The 16,112-nt window shown below is 48.3% G+C and overlaps 1 long non-coding RNA gene across 1 annotated transcript; it reads right to left on the bottom strand.

Annotated features, from left to right (window-relative positions):
- Window positions 1–13,222: 13,222 nt before the first annotated feature.
- On the bottom strand, window positions 13,223–15,071 carry LOC309837524. The gene is made up of 4 exons (XR_014298266.1): window positions 15,032–15,071; window positions 13,821–13,944; window positions 13,404–13,457; window positions 13,223–13,292 (listed from the first exon to the last, which is right to left on the bottom strand). It is a non-coding gene; the product is annotated as an uncharacterized lncRNA (long non-coding RNA).
- Between the last annotated feature and the right edge of the window lie 1,041 nt (window positions 15,072–16,112).

Below are 16,112 nucleotides of genomic sequence, written 5' to 3'. Positions count from 1 at the left end.
CCAGTGGCACCATTCCAGCTCGGTCCCCAGTCCTTTCTCCACATCCTGGATGATGCTCGAAGTTCGCCGGGGCAGCTCTCCTTCTACTGGAAAGCTTTGCTGCTGGGAAAATGCAGCTTCCCACAGGCGGGACTGGGGGCAGAGAGAGGGCTACACAGTAGCTGTTAATAATCACCTTCCCCTCCATGTGAATGAAGATTCTAGAATTGGGTACCGGGTTGAACGGGTTCCCTAGGAAACAGACAAAAGGGGATAATTGCCAACCTCATATTTTTCTGCCCAACAAAGGTCAGCCTTGGATTATATCAAGCCTTGTTTGGACACCTTCTTTTGCAGGGCCAAATTTAGAATCCTGGGTACTTTTCTTTCTACCCAAGGTAATGTGAATATTATTTTAAATTGATATTAATAATATTATATTGTGTGGCATGCTACAGTTTATACATGATTTTTAGGTTTTTTTTATCCTGTGTGAGCACTACAACCCACTTCACAGGTGAGGACAGTGAGGCCCAGAGAGAAGCGGCTGGCCTGGGTCAGTGCCAAAGCCCAGGCTGGGAGGAGGCCTGGGACTTTCTCTGGGGCATGGACCTGGTGGGCCTCCCCAGGGACCACCCCTGGCTCTCTGCCATACTCCTCCCCATCAGAAAGGCCCAGACCCTGGGCCAGGCTGGGAATGTTTCTGGGTGGGTGGGGTGGGGGTGGGGGGAGGCCCGCCCTGCGTCAAGGCCGTGTGTAAGTGTTTTACTGTTTGCCCGAAGAGGTGTGAATGAAGTAATGGGCCTTCTCCGGCACTCCATCCGTCTAGGGCTGACAGCCGTGCTCCGAGCCCTGGGCTGCCCTGTATAAACGCTGTCACCCTGCCATCCCCGAGCAGGCAGCTTCCTCCGGGAAACTGTAATCAGGGCCTCCCGCACCCGCAGCTGGCCCTGTCCGCAGCTCGTAAATCACAGCTGCCTTCCCGGAAAACAGAGGGAGAGACAGACAGGGTGACGGGGAGACAGGCGAGGCGAGGTGAGGAAGAGATGACTGGACAGACCGGTGGGGAGAGAGTGAGGCAGCGAGACTAGGCACCGTGGAGGGACAGGAGGAAAGGGACAGACGGACAAACCAGGGAGGAATGGCTGGAAAAAGAAAAGAAACGGAGAGAGCGAGAGAGAGGCAGAGGGGGTGAGGGGTGTGAGAAAGGAGGCGGGAGGACAGAAACAAAGAGAGACTCACAAAAAGGGGGCACATAGAAGAGACAGAGAGAGATGGAGGCAGAGGGAAAGGCTGGAAGTGAAACTAGAAGAAAAGTAAGGAAAGAGCAGGGAGAAAAGCAGGTTAAAAAGATGAAAGAAAGGGACTTCCCTGACGGTTCAGTGGTTAAGAATCCGCCTGCCAATGCAGGGGACACGGGTTCGAGCCGTGGTCCGGGAAGATCCCACATGCCGTGGACCAGCTAAGTCCATGTGCCACAGCTACTGAGCCCATGTGGCACAACTACTGAAGCCTGCACGCCTAGAACCCGTGCTCTGCAACAAGAGAAGCCGCCGCAATGAGAAGCCTGCGTACCACAACGATGAGTAGCTCGCCGCAACTGGAGAAAGCCCATGCGCAGCAATGAAGACCCAACACAACCAAAAATAAATTAATTAATTAATTTTTTAAAAAAAGATGAAAGAAAGAAGCGGGGAGCAGCAGAGAGAGACAAGGAAGGAAGGAGAGATAGACGGAGGAGTACACATCAGACAGGGCACTCAGCAACCAGGGCAGGGGCCCAAGCACCGAGACGCTGGTCCAGACCATTAACTGGGGGCTACCTCCACCCCACCCCGACAGGATCCCCCAGCTTCCCCTGCGGGGCTGGACCCTATCAGCACTCGGGCTCTTCTCCCTCCACACTTCTCCTGGGGGACTTTGCAGCCAGCCAAACAGAGGGCTGAGGTGGCTGGAGAGAAGGGGAGGGAGGAGGTCGCAGCCTCCTGGACTCCAAATCCACGGGCCCCCATCCTAGACCTGCTGTCACCCGGGGATATCACAGGGATCCTCAAGGGCAGACAAGTGACTCACCCAACAGCCACAAGGATACCTGGGCCTTCAGCCGCCAGTGTGTACCACACTCTCATCCACTGTTGCACACATGCGCACACACACAAACAGAGGCCACATGCACACGAGTGAGTATCCATGCCCACCTGCAGAGGGATTCACATGGGTGGACAGGGAGAGGCTGGCTCTCAGAGCCCAGCTGGCCAGGCTACCTTAGCCCTGGCGGCCACAGGAAAGGCCTTCCGGAAACTGCAGAGAATGTTTCAGGCAGTATTCAGTCCAGAAGGGGATTCTTATTCCAGCTTAAGTCATGATAGTTGATAAAAAAACAAGAACAAAAACAACTCTCACCCACCAGGTCCTATCCCAGGGATCTAACAGAAAACAAAATAGAGTTTCTGTCTTCTGGACTTGATGTCTGGCCAGGGAAACAGACAATCAACAGTAAGCAAGTAGACATAGTATTTCACATGATGATGGCGATACAGAGAAGTCAAAACTGGGGGAGAGAATGGGGGTTTTCCTATTTATGAAAGGTGGCCAGTGAAGGCCTCACTGAGAAGGGGACCTTTGAGCAGAGACTTGAAGAAAGTGAGGAGATAGAGCATTACAGGCAGAGGGAATGGCACGTGCAAAGGCCCCGAGGTAGGAACATGCCCAACATGTTTTTCTTTTTTTTTTTTTTTGCGGTACACGGGCCTCTCACTGTTGTGGCCTCTCCCGTTGCGGAGCACAGGCTCCGGACGCGCATGCTCAGCGGCCATGGCTCACGGGCCCAGCCGCTCCGCGGCATGTGGGATCTTCCCGGACCGGGGCACGAACCCATGTCCCCTGCATCGGCAGGCAGACTCTCAACCACTGTGCCACCAGGGAAGCCCGCCACCATATTTTAAAGAAAGCTGCAAAGAAGGCCGGTGTGGCTGGAGCAGAGTGGGCAAGGGTAAGAGTGCTGGGAGCCGAGGGCCGAGAAATGGGGGACCAGGTCACGTAGCACTGTGGCGGTCATTGTCAGGACTCAATGTGCAGGAGATGGGAGGGCTTGGATCCGAGGTTGACCTGATCAGACATGTTCTCAAGGGATCCTCTGGCTGTTGTCTTGAGGACAGACTGAAAGGGGGCAAGGGCAGAGCAGGGAGACCCAGGAGGGGCTTCTTGAATTCATCCAGGTGAGAGGTGATGCGGCTTGGACAGGGGGACAGCTGTGGACATGTTATGAAGAGAGAGAGGCGGGATTTGCCGAGAGACTGGGTATGTGAGAAAGGGAAGTCAAGGGCAGATTCAAGGTTTGGGGCCAGAACAACCAGAAGGACTTAGCTGCCATTTACACGGCAGAGACGAGTGAGGAGCAGGTGTGGGTGGGGCGGGTTAGGAGCAGTTCAGGGCGAGGGCCCATCGCACGTCCAAGGGCAGGCGATGAGTGGGCAGCTGGGGAGTGCAGTCTGAGCTGAGGTTGTGGGCTTGGGAACTGTCAGCAGGTAGGTGGTGTTTCAGCTCGTGGAGCTGGATGAAGCCACCTGGGGAGTGAGTGAAGACAGTCCAAAGACGGGGTCTGGGGCCGCAGGCCACAGTTAGAGGTTTGAGAGAGGAGGGAAACGCAGTGAAGGTGATGGGGCAGGAAGAACCTGCGATGTGAGAGGCAAAACAAGAAAGAGGAGCATCTTCCAGCCCCGTCGGAGAAGCGGTCCAAGAAGGGCGGGCTGATCCGCCACCCTGCCAAGAGGCCAGGAAAGGTGAGGACGGAGGAGAATCGGAGGTTGGATTCAGCAACAGGGAAACCCCTGGAGACCTTGACCAAGCAGTTTGGGGGCAGTGGAGCGTGTGGGTGTCGGGGAGACCTGGCTGGAACGTAAGCTCACAAAAGAATGAGAGGAGGGGAACCATAGACAGTGAGTGTGACTGTTCTTTTGGGGAGTTTCGACAAAATAGGAAGCAAAAAATGGGCCGGGGTGTGGAATCAAGAGAGAGGTTTTTTTTTTCAATAACCTTTTTGATTTTGGAATAGTTTTAGATTCATAGCAAAGTTGCAAAGATACTACAGAGAGTTCCCATATACCCTTCACACAGCTTCCCCTAACGCTAGGGTCTCCCATAACCACACTTCATTTGTCAAGACTAACACACTGACATCAGCACCAGACTAGTAACCAGACTACAGGTGTTACTCAGATTTCACCAGGCTTTCCACGAATCCAGTCCAATCCCTAGTATACCAGGGTGCGTTTGGTAGAGAGGGTCTTTTTTCCTTTTTCTTTTTCAAAACGTGGGGGCATTCCTGCCTGTGTGAGACCTAATGGGAATGGTCCAGCGGAGGGAAGGAAGCTGGTGATGCAGGTGAGCGAGAGGTGATGCTTGCTAAAGTGATCCTCGAACACGTGCAAGAGGGTGGGAACCAGGACATCAGGGGTCCTCTTGGTCTCTGGCTGCCCCTGTGCCAAACAGGCCGTACAACAGAAAAAAGCACACCACTCGAGTGGTGTGACGTTCCCTGCTTACAACTCCGTGCACGCATAACCTCATTTCGGAATCCCGTCCTCCAAGAGAAAAACAGCCCCAGAGGCATGTGGGGTGGCTGAGGAGAGGGGCTCATGAAGGAGCAAAGACTTCCCTGAGGCCATGTGGTGTCAGCAGTAGAGCCAGGATTCCAGCTCATGGGTCTTGACTTTGGAACCAGAGCGGCGAATCTGTTTCTCCCTGTAGCCGGTGTGTTCTGGGAATTCCAGCTGGCAAGGGTAGAGCTGGGAACACACACAGAAAGAGAAATTAAAAGCGCTCTTACCTGGCACACCAGCCCTGGCCACCCTGGCACACCAGCCCTGGCCACCCTGGCACACCAGCTCTGGGACTTTGAAGGTGTCAGGTGGGGCATGTGGAGCACAGTCCAGCAGGAAGCAAGCAAGCAGAAGGGGCAGGTCAGAGGCAAAGAGCCAGGAAGGGTCAAGCAGGAGACCTGGCCAGACCGTGGCTGAGACGACACTCCAGGCCTCACCTGTCCTGCTGATTGGTGGGCGACCCCGGCTCTCCCTCGGCTCCCCACTTCCTCTGCACGTTACCTATATGTATAGACTTAGCTGTATGTATAGAGCGAGCTTTGCTGTTTTCAACCAACCATATTGATGCTGCGAAATGAACATGAGTGAATGAAGGAAGCCTCTTCTGCTACTTAGGAGTCAGACCTAAAGTCAACACCTGCGTGCCTGTTACGGAGATCAAGTTTGCCTGCAGCTGGACACTGGCACCCAAACCGAGCCTTTACACACACACACACACACACACACACACGCGCGCACACACACACACGCACACGCACACACACACACACGCACACACACACACACACACGCACACACACACACACACGCACGAGCATCCTGCAACTTGTTCCCCCATCCCTCTTCTGGAAACTACGACTTCACCCTAGTACAAGTCCACAGTCCCTTCTCGGAAACCCTGGGGGCCACGTGTGTTTCAGATTTCAGAGCATTTCAGATTCCAGAAGGGTAATTCAGTGCACGTACCGCAGATATAATGATCCCCATGGGGCCTGAGCAGTCCTCTGTATGCAAATACATTAGTATTTCTGCAGTGAACGTATGAATATTCACAGTAAGTGGGAAAAATAAAGACCATAAATAGCCTCATGACAGTTCAAGTTGTTTTACAAACTCACGAGTTTCGGAGCTTCTTGGATTTCAGGACTTCCGGTAAGCGACAGATGACCTCGCGGGAGGCCCCCAGCCAGGTGGGCTTCTCAGCCCTCACCCACATGGACCCACATGTGTGCTCATTTGCGATGGATGTTGGGAGCTCTGGTCTCCTCGTGGGCGCAGGCAGGATGGGTGTGAGTGTGTGTGTGTGTGTGCTCACGCGTGCATGTATACCGGGGCACGCATGTCTTGCCCCTCTGAATCCTGAGTCTCTCTCCCAGTCCTGGAAGGGGCCTCGGAAGCATCTCTCGAATCCTCTCGACAACATCCCCACCAAGTGGTCACCCAGCTCCTGCTTCCATGGCCTCCCTGACCCCCACCCCTTCTTCTCTGCCACCCCTCCCTCTACACCAGCATCCCCTTCCTACACTCTCCGGACCTTCACACCCTCCTCACCCCTCCACCTCGTCCTTGAGAGGCTCAGAATGGCACGGTCCTAAAGCTCTTATTCCTCAGCCGAACTCCTCAGTGGGAACTGCTAGTGTGTTGTGACCTTGAGCCACTCCAGGTTCTGACCGCAGGATCCAAGCCCCAGTTCCGGTGCATCCCAAATTCTGCCCAGTGAGCTTCCTTAACATGCGGGGTTTCCCTGCCTTCTACCAGCTTAGGAAGGGATGAATATGGTCAGGCCTATAGTACGTGTATTGTCTCCTTCCCTTGGAGTCCCTTCTTTTCCATTATTTTTGTGTGTGTGAGGAATTTTTACATGTTTAATGTTTTTTGCCAAGCATTCTGAAAAAGACTGATGGTTTTTAAAATGTTCTTATTTTGAGATCATTTGAACTTCCAGAAAAGTTTCAAGAATAGTACCAGGAGCTCCTGGACATCCATCGTCCACAGGCATCACTTTAACATTTTGCCATGTTTGCTTTTTCGTGCTTTCATACATATATATTCAGATTCGTACTTTTTCTGAACCATTTGAAAGGAGGCTGTGTGATGCTGCCCTTCGCCTTTATATTCCCATGCATATTTTCTAAGAATAAAGATCTTCTCTTACATAACAACAGATCACACAGCTATACAATCCAGGAAATTTAACATTGATACAAAGCTTTCATCTAATCCATAGCGCTCCCTGGGGATTTAAAAGTCACTTCCCTCCCAGTTTCTTGGACAGTTCAGCTGTGTTTGGGGTAAATTCCTGGTGCCAAGCAATGAGAGTCCTAGGCAGGGCTCCCCTGGGTTAGTCTGGACTTCAGATGCAAATCATGCTGGCAGTTCTCAAATCATCTTCCCTAGGGGTTCCACTGATGGAGGGAAGGCATCACTTTGGAGTGGGGTTGGTTTGAAGAGAAAATTCTACTTTAAAGAAAAAAGGTGCAAAACCACTGCGAGGCCCGTCTTTTCATCTTACATTTGAGAGGGGGGCTTTCGAGAGGGTAAAGCCGGCTGCTCTGGGCCACCCTGGGATGTAATGGGCAGTCGAGCAGGGATCTGAAACCAATTATTCATTTAACCGACGTTTCTGGAACACAGTGGTGGGGGGCTGGGGGCAGATATGCTGCACCCCAGAGTCGCAGAGATGACAGACGCCCGGCCTGTCTTGCAGAAGCTGCCTGGCTGACACGTCATCCATGCGGTTCTGCTGAGGTGGGTTCTGAGCCTCCATTCTGGTCCAGGGACCCCAGAGAAGGGAAAATAGCCTGTGAACCGGCAGGAGCTTTTCCAAGAACCCTAGTGTTCTTTTAACAGACATTTGTTCTACCAGCAAACTTTTGAACGTTCAGCAAACATCGGTCCATTCAACAAATATTTGCTCGCTCGTGCGTGTTGACTCAGTTCCTGCCCTGTGCCTACGAGGGTGGGGATCACAGACACGGCATTAGCGACGGGAAGACAGAGCGCCAGGCGACAGGAGGCCAGGCCAGTCCCCGGCAAAAGACTCAGGGTGGTAGAATCTCTTCTTCCGTCTCTCCCTGTCCCTGCCTCTGCCACCGCACCCCACAGCATAAGGGATGGGAGGACCCCAGCTCCCTTCTCCCGAGGGCTCACTCCCAAACTTCTCCTTTATAAACAAAACCCTACACAACACCGAGTGGAGCTGCGGGTCCCTGTCCAACTTGAGCAGATCCTGCTTTCTAGAGAGCAGCCCAGCGAGAGTTACTGGAAATCTCTCCAATGGGCACAACGTTTGAGCCAGCAATTCCACTTCTAGGAATTTAATCTAAGGAACCCATAATGGGATGTGCTGAGGTTTAGCCTTCAGGATTGTTTAGAAGAGTGCAAAATAGTCATCAACCTGAATGTCTGCTTGGGGAGGACAATCACGGCCCTTCTTGGGCCCTAGAATGTGAGGCATCCTGTGACAGCCTTGGACAGGAGGATGTGAAATGGCAGGCAAGACAGTTCCAATATATTAAGGAAAAAAAGAGTTTTCAATGAAGGATTCATGGGAAAATCCAAATTTTAAAGAAATATATACATGGGAAAAATCTGATAGGATATACTTTGGAAAAGTTAAAAATGAGTCATCTCTGTCTGAAGCATTACAAATGATTAAAAAAATTTTTTTTCTTAATTATGTGGTCCTGGTTTTCTACATTTTCTGTACTGAATATGCATTAGTAGTATAATTAGAAAATAATGCACAGAAATATAACTTTTCCATTAAATTCAGTGGAACACCCATTGTTAACCCTTCCCCTGCGCAGCTGCAAACCTCTATTACGGACACGACACCATTTCTAGACATTCGCCCAAGGAAACCATGTGACCCTCAACCCCAAGTGGTGGTCCTGATGACCACATCGGCACTGCTGGGTCCTGGGCTTCATACCCTCGTGTCTTATGTGTACGTGCACATGTGTGTACAGACACATGTGTACACAGGTGTGTTTCTTGGGACTGGGCATGCCACCAGCGGATGGCAAAATAGGGGCTGGGGCCATCATCTCAAAGCCAGAGACGAGAATGACCTTTGACTACAGGAATCAGTTCTTAAAGCTGCTTTTATCATTTCTAGGAGCTTGGGCTCACTGGGCCTCTCTCCCCATCCTTTCCCCATCCCACCCCAAACGCACACTCACACATTCAAGAGACACACATGCCAATACACACTCCTCCTAACCACGAGGCATGGTTTCTCTTTGCTAAGAAAAAACCAGAAGCAGAAGGATTAAAAGATACCTGTGGTGACCTCGTGTGTCTGCAGAATCCCTGCTGGGAGCGCTCCAGCATCTGCTCATATACCAGGTGTGCTTCCCAGTATGAGGCATCTGTATGAGCCGTACACGTGTGCTCTTGGTGGTACTTACATGCACCCATACATAGGGGCATCGTGGGACCGTGAAAAGAGCCAGGCATCCGGCTTCCAAGTCCAGCTTTGCTGTTCAACAACCTCGTGAATTTGGGAGAGTCGGAGCCTCTCCAAGCCATTGTTTCCCCTGGGATGTGGGAAGGATGGGTGTGGACATGATTTATAAATTGCAAAATGCTATCCACATTGATTTTTATGTATACACAGGCTCGTATTTATTATAATAATAGTAATCCTAACATTCAGAGAATCTGCCTCTCCTCTGCACCTGCCTGGGGTGCTGCTACAACAGACTACCTCTGCTATGCTCGCCTCCCTCCTCTGCGCCTGCATCATGCTAATTGCAAAATCTTAGCATTTTCAAATCTAGCTCTGGGGAAAGGCTCCTAGAAGTTACCTAGTCAGAGACATGAAGGAGAGCAGGGTGAACACCGCTGGTACCTGCTGAGGAGCGTGTAGCTTAGGCCATGTGGCTTCAGGAAGCTCAGAGAGGGCACCAGCCCTTAGCTGCGGAGCCAGGGCAGAAGCCTCAAGCAAAGGGAATCAAAAGACCCAGGAACTCCTGCTAGCTCACCCCAGCGAGGGGAGGAGCCAGGCCCAGGGTCCCTGCTGGCTGAGCCGGCCAGGCTGGGATTTATGGGCCCCTCTTGGACACGTTAAAGATCACATTAAGTGCAATAAATGTAGATCACGCTCCTAAATAAGCTGAGATTTATCCCCGGATCCTCTCCGCAGGGGCCAGCCCCATAAATCCTGCCCGAGCCTGTCCCCTGGCCAAGGGATGGGGGAGGGGAGAGGAGGGGGGAGGGGCGAGGAGTGGGGGAGCAGTTCCAGGTATTGAATGACTTGGAGCTGACAGGGGGCTCTTGATGAGGGTGAAGAGAAGGGGTGGGGCAAAGATGGGGCCCAAGCTGTGTGCCCCAGCTCCATTCTCTGCCATGCCCTTCCCTCCCCACCCTCTGCTGGTCCCTGCCCGCATATGATCTTGCTATAGACATAGAAATAATAATGACTCTTTGAAACGGGAAGCTCAACCCTAACAAATATTGCCTTTGTCCACGGTGTGGGAGGGCCCTCTATTAAGAAAAATGTATTGTAGGAAAATGCAAATTTACAGGCCAATAAATTACGAGATGATTAGTCATGTTGCAGTCTTTCTTCAAAGGATTCTTTAAAGACTGTTCTCGTTCATTTAAGTGTCTCTTTATAGCTCGGTAACTTCCAGACTGAGAGGCTGGGAGGCCCCATGGAGGGCAAGGGAAACTGGGAAGATGCGGAGAAGGGAGAGCGCGTCTCCATAACCAGCCTGGGGGAAAAATCATCCCCGAAAGGGCATCAGTCATCTGGATTGTGTTGATACAACAAATGTTTGCCCAGCACCTATTCTATACCAGGTACAGTCCCAACATTAGGGAGACAACCAGACAGGACCCCCCCTGGACCTCCACCGAGTTCCCAGGGTGGGGTGGGGTGGGAAGATTAACATTGATCAGATTCACCCTGGTTCCAGATTGACTAGATGCAGTTTACAGGCAATGGTGTCTGAGCACCCCCATTGCCAAATGTCAGGGACAGTCCGCGCGTGTGATGGTTGAAGGAAAGGTGAATTAATAGATGGAAGTTTTAAAAAGGAAAAACAAATACAAATGCCATGGTTTCTCTAGCTTTTCCCAAAGAACAAATACGATGTTTGGCCTTCTTTGAACTAATTGTCCCAGAGTCCTTTGCTCTGTGACCTGGATCAAATCCCTCAACCACTCAGCACCTCAAGCGCTATTGACCACAGGCAGACAGGAAGGGATGAGCTCATGCCCTGGCTGCTGGGATCACTGAGGAATCTCTTCCAAGGGTGAGGAGAGCCTGCTGGATCCCCTCCACCCACCACTTGCAGGCACACGGATTTTACAGTTTCCCAGGCTCTTCCTGCCCCTATGTCTCGGCTCCTGCTGTCCCTTTTGCCATAATGCCCTCTCCCCTCTTTACCACCTAGCAAACTCCTATTCATCCTGCAAGACCCAACTTCTGTCAAGGACTTATTGCATTATGTTGGGATTTAGCCATTTGTGTGTCTGTTGCCCCCACTGGATTATAAGCTCCTTGAAGGCAAGGGTTAAGTTTTGTTGGTATAATTCTTAGAGCCAAGCACCATGCCTGGCACATAGATACTGTTCCATAATTATTTGCAGAATGAATGCCTCAAATTAATTGGATGTATAAATGACCTTGATCATCACAGTTACAGTTACTGAGTTTTGCGCATTCACGGTGGGCTTAGTGCCTCACCTATCATAACCTTGCCAGGGAGGTTTTATAATCACTGTTTTACAAGAGGAAAAATTAAGCCTGGAAAATTTGAAGGCTAGTTCAAGATCAAAGAGCTGATAAAGGATAGGGCTAGGTCCACTTAATGATCTATTACACCCTCATCAGTTCTCTTTTGTAAATCACAGTCACTTCCAGGGCAGGGATTGTGTTGTATTCACCTCTGGACGTATCCCCAGGACCCAGCATAGCATGTGCACAAAACTGAATGACAATGAATCTGAAACCATTGTCATCTTGTTGACAAAATGACATTTGTTTTGATTTTCAAATCGACAATCAATGGGCTATTCAAGTGCTATGCCATGCCACAGTAGAACCTGAAACAAAAGGAAAGAAAGTGTGCACCCTATATATATATTATATATAGCTTTTTAAAGTTAAGTTTTCTAGATTATTAAAGAATATTGAAAAATGAAAGACAGGTTATTAAAATCACATTATTTTAAATTTAGGTATTTTACTTCTACTCTAACCAGAATTTGTTGTAACGTTGCCTTCCTAGCGTGAATGGAAGCAAACTCATCAATTCAAATCAAAATTCAAAATCGATTTGCTTGTTTTATTTTCTATTGAAGAGTCATAAATTATGACACATAAGAGAAAACTTTTTGAAAGTATGTTTGATAATGAGTATAAAACCATATCAAAAGATGTGAATATACTTCCCAAATATTTAAACTTAATATTGAGAATTTTAAGACATCTACTTTTCAGTTTTTTTCATATTTTTTCAACGGCTTTAATATTCTAGAAAAGGTATGTTTAAAAAATAGATATAACTATGTAAATGGGGTGTACATTTTTCTTTAGGCTTATGGCAGTGTGTTTTTATTTAAAATGATATTTTGTTCATCATGGACTTTTTTGCATTAATTTTGATTTTTTTAAGTTGTGCGTTAAAATACTATTTACCTTGATTACTGAGTTTTTTTGGTGCTCCCTTAAAATGTATGCCCACCTAATCCTGGCCCTGCTAAATCCCAAGAGGAAGGGTAAGGAGAAAAGGGCCTGCTGCTCTCCCACAGGTAACAATACAAGCAGATACAGCTTCCCTGCAGGGCAAACTGTGATGTTCATCAAAAAACATTTAAATGTTCCTTTCCTTTGGACGACCATAATTCCACCTCTGGAGGTTTATTTAAAGAAATCAAGAGCTACAAAATTTTTTGTACAAGCATGTTCATCTCCTTGTTATTTATAACAGCATAATGTTGGAAATAACCTGGTTGCCCAACCATAGGAGATTTGTTTTTAAAAATTCTGTTTATCCATGTGGCAAAATGTCATGCAGCTGCTTTGAATCATGTTTTTTCAAAATGATATTTTTGAAGAATATTTAATGACATGGGAATATATTCAAGATGGCTTTTGTGGAAACGCACAATGAAAACTATATATCCCACGTTATTTCATTTTTTAAAAACATATTTGTTTTGAAAAAACCACAATACATGAAAATATTAATGGTGGTTTTCCCTGGATGGTGGAATTACAAGTGATTTTTTTCTTCTACTTTTCTTTGCAGATGTCTTCTTTCTACTGTTTCGTTATATTTCCAATGAGTTTGTATTAGTTTTACAACCAGGAATTAAATTTTTGTCTATTTTTTATTGAGCTATAATTAACATATAAAAATAATATTTTAAGTTAATTCATCCAATAAGCATATACTTTAGAAGGTTTAGGAGAACAGGGAATAGGCCTGCTTTGTTCCCTGATACGTTTCTAGTGCTCACAGCAGGGCCTGGCGCATGGTAGGTGCTCAATAAACATTTGTTGAATAACTGCTTATGAATAAGTAGTTCAAACACTCCTTTTATTAATCAAGACTCTTTTGGCTGAAGAGACAGAAACATAACTCAGTTTAAGGGAAAAAGGAAATGTATTGACCGACAGGTGAAGCTCCCAGATTTGAAAGACCAGTCTTGGGGATCAGGGCCAGTGCATCCGTCTCTCCTCCCTGCTTGGCTCCCCTGCTTTCAGGAGGGAAGATGGTCACTGACAGCTGCTGAGCGACCTCCTCCCAGCCCCACTTGTTCCCCAAAGGACAGATTCTGGGTAGGCCCCGCTATAATCTCACTTACCCTCGTAGCCAGCCCTGTATCTTGTAAAACTTCAGTGCCACCAAATCCAGCATCCTTTAAAAAAATATTTTTGCACACCCTATATTCATAGGGTAGGATTTGCAAAGCTTGTGACACAAGTTTCAGTAACTTAAGGATTTCTAAAATCAAAGGTCTGATGGTCCTGAGGGTAATTAGACAGCCATGGCTACTGGACAAAGAAATTCCCCGAAGGTTTCTGTTCTTGGCTGACATGAAATTTCTCCCTCCCCCAATACGTGCACCCCAACCTGTTGGCAGGAACCATTTGACATTGACATTTACCGTTTTTGAAGCTCCCAGTGACATAGGTGGGAGGCATCAGCTATCTGGGTGACAGCCTTAACAGGCCTGACGTAAGTAAGCCATTGAGTTCCCTAGGCTATCAGATTTCTATACCTGGAGAATTCAGTGTGTGGGCAGTATTTGCATCCTTTGATAATTCTGCTGCAAGAGGTGAATTTAAATCAGAGAAGAGCTCGTTGTTCCAGGCACTCTGATGGATGACTTCATATACACAACCCTTACAACAAGGCAAAAATAAAGCATGTAAGGCAGTAATTATAATGATCCCATTTTACAGATGAGGAAGCTGAGGCTCAAAATAGAGAGTTCACACAGCTGCCAAATGGCAGAGTTGGGCTCTAAATCCAGGTGTTCTGACTCCAAATCCTACAATCTTTCCATGCCCCAAGTGTTTCCCAAGGGATGTAAGAACCACCAGATGGTATGCTAAAAAGAACTTTTGGGGCAAAGTATTTTGGGAAATGTTGCAAACTATTTCTCCCCCTTGGAAAGTCACAATATTCCTTAGCATATTAAAGGCTCTGAGAAGTCCTGCATGAAAGAAACTGGAGGGTTTCCCTGGTGGTGCAGTGGTTGAGAATCTGCCTGCTAATGCAGGGGACACGGGTTCGAGCCCTGGTCTGGGAGGATCCCACATGCCGCAGAGCAACTAGGCCTGTGAGCCACAACTACTGAGCCTGCGCGTCTGGAGCCTGTGCTCCGCAACAAGAGAGCCGCCATAGTGAGAGGCCCGTGCACCGCGATGAAGAGTGGCCCCCGCTTGCCACAACTAGAGAAAGCCCTCGCACAGAAACGAAGACCCAACACAGCCAAAAATAAATTAATTAATTAATAAAATCCTACCCCCAACATCTTCTTAAAAAAAAAAAAAAGAAACTGGATTGATTTTGTTCAACCTACTTTTTGCCTGAATTTATTTGACCATGTAACTCTTCTTCCTTTCCATGATAACTATATCTTGTGGAACACACTACAGGAACCACTGTATCATGCCCCAAACTACTGTGTTCGTTCATTGTAACCACAGCTTCCTAGTGTTTGCACTGGTGTTTGATGATCTGTGGGAGATGTCTCAACTAATTTTATACTTTCAATGGTGTAAATATCAAAGTCCCTAAGATTCAGAGGGGATTCAAAATTATCATGGTTCTCACTCACTCTTGGACGGTTTCTGGAGTGATAGAGGAAGGAGTGTAGTTACAGTGTCAGCCCTGGAAATTGCCTGTGACTCACAACCTCTCTGTGCCTTAGCGAGGATGCATTCCCGGCATCATGACCTGTGTGAAAACAATTATAGTACTTACGGATCCTGATTTTTATAGTAATTGCTGTTTCCTTTTCACTTGAACCAAGGATAACTTTGGGTGGAAAAGGGCGAGGGACAGTTCTTGCTTTGTCTCCCAGGTTTTCAGACCACGTGATTCCTGTGGAAACATCAATTTCAGTTCCTTCTACTGTGCCTACCGCCTGGCCAATCATGGTGTCCACCCCCACCCCCCTGCCGAACAAAGCAATTGACCCAAAGTGTGGGTAGTTGATCCAAGTACAGCCAATGAGATTCCTACCAAGAGGTCAGATCTATGGACTCTGGGAGAGAACAGCCTATTAGATCATAAGCTTTGTGGAGCTATTTTTCTCACCTCGTGGAGAAAAGCTTCTCTGAGATATAAGCCAACACACAGAAGGAAACAGGGCTGAAACTATAGAGAGAGGGATAAAGAAGGACAGTCAGGGTCTTGGTAACATCACTTGTGTACCTGGATCTAGCCATGCCTGACAGAGTCCCACCCTCAGTATTCTCAATTATGTGAGCCAATGCATTCCCTTTTAGCTTAAGCTCATTGGGGCTGTGTTTCTAGTTATTAGCAATATCTAAGAAAGTGTTGATGTATTCAGAAATTGGTATCCCAAAGTGGAGTATTATAAATGTGGAATTAGCTGAATTGAGGTGGGTAGTAGGTAGGAGTATAGTAAGTGGGGAGGACGGTAAGAAATTAGGTCCATGAGGTAAGGAGAGGTCACATCAGTCTGAACCTTGTAGACCAAGCTCAGGGTTTGGGGTATTATTCCAAGTGCAATGGACAGCTTCTGGAGGGTTTTAGACGTAGGACAGTGACCTAACGTGATTTATGTTTTTAAAAGATGGTACTGGTGGTTAGATGTAGAGTGGTTGGTGGAGGCAAAAGTAGAAATCAGAAGACCAGCTGGGAAGGAGGCTAGGGGGCTGGTCTGGGCAATGGTGGTGGTGGTGGCTTGGACTACGATGAAGGGGGTGTGGGTGGTGACAACTGGTCATAATGGGATACCCTGGGAGTGGAGTTGAGCATGTCTGCTCATGCACTGGTTGTGCGACGTGATGGAGGAGGGAGCAAAGGATGATTGTGT

Source organism: Grampus griseus (assembly GCF_964374135.1).
Source record: "Grampus griseus genome assembly, chromosome: 1".
Classification (NCBI taxonomy): domain Eukaryota; kingdom Metazoa; phylum Chordata; class Mammalia; order Artiodactyla; family Delphinidae; genus Grampus; species Grampus griseus.
Note: the sequence above shows the minus strand (reverse complement) of the source record. Positions and strands in the feature narration are given on the sequence as shown.